This window comes from Capsicum annuum, chromosome 4 (genome assembly GCF_002878395.1).
Source record: "Capsicum annuum cultivar UCD-10X-F1 chromosome 4, UCD10Xv1.1, whole genome shotgun sequence".
NCBI classification, from domain to species: Eukaryota; Viridiplantae; Streptophyta; class Magnoliopsida; order Solanales; family Solanaceae; genus Capsicum; species Capsicum annuum.
In genome coordinates this window covers 41,208,264-41,211,425 of record NC_061114.1, presented here as the reverse complement: position 1 = coordinate 41,211,425, position 3,162 = coordinate 41,208,264, and the positions used below count along the sequence as shown (strand labels likewise).

At 31.2% G+C, this 3,162-nt stretch overlaps 1 long non-coding RNA gene across 1 annotated transcript; it reads left to right on the top strand.

The window, feature by feature from the left end:
• LOC107869671 lies at positions 1–2,600 on the top strand. The gene is made up of 6 exons (XR_001673895.2): positions 1–121; positions 226–870; positions 1,218–1,280; positions 1,387–1,424; positions 1,583–1,621; positions 2,425–2,600. It is a non-coding gene; the product is annotated as an uncharacterized LOC107869671 (long non-coding RNA).
• The last annotated feature ends 562 nt before the right edge of the window (positions 2,601–3,162 follow it).

Genomic DNA, 3,162 nt, shown 5'->3' with positions numbered 1-3,162 from the left:
TGCTTTTTAGTCTAGTTACCATCTTACTTCTAGCTAAATTCCAAGAATAATCTCTTATTTTTTGTTTGCATAGAGAAATTGGTAATGAAGCATAGGACTCCTGGTTTACGCCTTTTACCAAGTAGGTTACCGCTGTTCATCATGGTTCTGATTCTCATCTGATATATATTATCATAGATAAAGCAAAATTATGACTTTAGTGCTTCTTCTTCTTCTCATTTGTAGGTAGACATTGCTTGCAGAAAGGTCAGTCAAGATAGTGTAATGTGTTATTTTACTTGGTGAACCTGCAATTGTTCCTAATCTCACTCTATTCCCTTAATTTACAATTAAAGAAAATGAGTGAACTTAGTGAAGGATACAACATAATTGGGCTCTCCCAGGTAAAAGAATTTCTACACCCTAATGTTTTCAACTCAAAGGTTTGAAGAATCTCCAGTGAATCAATCTATATGCTAGATGTTTGGTAGTTTCAAATAACAAGCATTGGAGTCTACAGAGAGTTCGAATATCTTGAGGTTTATGTTTTCAAACTGTTTCTTCACAAGTATTGGAGTATCAACCTGAAATACAAAAGATTAAGGCTTAAATTCTTAGTAATTAACCTAAAAGAGCAATAAGATTGCAGTAAATAAATCTTCCAATGTAGATCTCTTAAAGTTTCCGAGCATAATTTTATAAGCCTGGCAATCTTTTTCATGTTAGTTGTGTACACTTTCATTTTTATAAGCCTGGCAATCTCTTTCATGTTAGTTGTGTACACTTCCATTTTTATTGGTCACGTGATTCCTCTCTTTTTATTTCTTTTATTTTTTTCTGGGGAGCATGGTCGGCAGAGTGGTTATTGAGTTCTGTGATGGTGGACCTCTAGTAAGAAGTTACTCCTTCCGTTTCAATTTATTTCTCTTATTTTTCTCTTTACTCCGTTCTAAAAAAGTATGCCTCTATCCTTTTTTCGATAGCTCTTTAATTCCAAATTTTCACATAATATGTTTAAGATAACAAGATTAAAGGATATTTTGGTACATCTCGTGTATCTTTTGTTTTGGACAACAAGATTCGAAAGTCTTCATTACTTCCTTAAACTCTGTGTCAAGTCAAAACTAGACAAACAAATTAAAAAAGAGGGAGTAAAACCTTTATCTAGTATTTCTAACAAATACTTCTGTATGTCCGCCAATCAGTTGTATTTATTCATGTTCTTATATATGTAACAGGTGAGGAATCTTAAATCTCAAGCTAGTCCTTATGCGGGGTCATCTTCTGTTCCTTTCTATGGTGTATGTACCCTTTGACCCATGATCTGAACTAGACATTTTAAAACTGCTTTGGTTATGTTTGTGAGGAAAGATCGATAATAGTGTCTAGTCTTTTCTATATTGGCAGTCAGGAATCTGGTGCATTCTTGCAGACTCTTTACTCAAGTTAGTAATTTACAACAATTTTGTCTTGGTGTGCTTTTTCTTTTCATATACTACTACAACTATTTTAGTACCTTTATTTTGTTGTATATTTTCCTGTTATTTCCTTATTTTTAGTTGATTTCCTTCCGTTTAAATGGTGTCCTTTAATTCAATTTCAGGCACACCTTGATCTCGTAGGTTACATTAAAATCCCTACTGTAAGTAACCAAATTATGCAATATTGCTATCTGTATCAAACTTAATGTAATGACTCATACCTTTTGGATCAAACATGTAGGATAGTTATTTTGAAACTGATTGACATACATATTGTTTTATGTGTTTATTTCAGTTTTTTCCCATTAATTGTTCACTTTTGTAGTTCCTATTTGTATTGCATATATATCTTTGGTTTCTTTATTTGTGTCTTTCCTTAAAAATGCTTGCTTCAATTATGTTTGGTGCTTAAAGCTCCCACATCTTGCAACCTTTAATATGTTATGATTTTCACAAGCTAGTTTTACTGAATTTGAATTAGTTCAGGCTAATTTTTGTATGCCAAAAATAAATATCTCTTCAAACTCAGGAAATGGAAAAGGGATGTTCCAACATTTAGCATGCAATTTATACAATAGGCAGATCTATTCCATTGTGATATCATTTAGTGATTTTCTTTGGTGGTTCTTTGAATTAAAGATAAAACTTTAAACTTGCATTATTTAAGGGAAGGTCTCTGACATCTTTTTGGCTCCTGATGTTATTCCTTATTCTTTTTTTTTCTTTCAAAAATTATGCTTGCTGGTTGATTCCTTTATTTCTTATTTCCTTACTGGCATCTGTATTCATTTCTTATTTTCTTATCTACCCATTGACAAGAAACTTAAATCTTAAATTTTTAACTTGATATAATGAATTAAAGAAAGTTTGATTCACATACTTCCTTCTTCCAGATTGAAAAAATATTAAAATATTTCTTGAGCATATTTTTTTTCCTAATTGTTTGTTTATTTTGAATGTGTAGGAGTAATACAGGTGATCAAATTTGAATGGTGGCCACCACAACTCAATTTGATCTAGATTGAAGTAAATGATGAAAGAATTTTTGAACTTTTTTATATACGTTTAAATATATTTGATTTTGTATACTTTTAAATACATTTGATTTTTTGTGGTAAAAGACATGTTTTTTGGAGTTCATTGCAAATCTGTGCATTTGAATTATTTATTAGCTAACTGGTGTGTGAGATTATATATATGTATGTGTATATGTAATGTGATTAGTGATGTATACATTCGGACCAAAATAATTATTTCTTAAGCCTAAAGCCATTTCTATAAAATGTGGCTTGAACTATCAAATTTTAGACAATATTGCTACACTTCAAAAGTGTGGCTTATTAATTAAATTGTGGCATGTACCTAAAAGATGCTTACACTTTACAAGTCTTGTCATAGAAGATATATAAAAAGCTATAATTTTGAAGTGTGGCTAGTAATAAAGAAAAGACCACATTTTTTAAGTGTTGTTATAGAGGTGCTATATAAGGCTACCCTTGTAAAGCACGCCTAATAACAAAGTAAAGGAAACACTTAAAAGTGTAGCTTTATCAGATAAAAGTGCAGCCAATGAGAGTTGTAAACCATGGTCATTGCTCTTTAATGGAAAAGCTTTTTAGGCGTAGCTGATATGGCAAAACTTTAAAAGCATGGCCTAAAGTCAAAGGTTACGCCTTTTTAGGTCACCCCTGAAAAAGTGTTG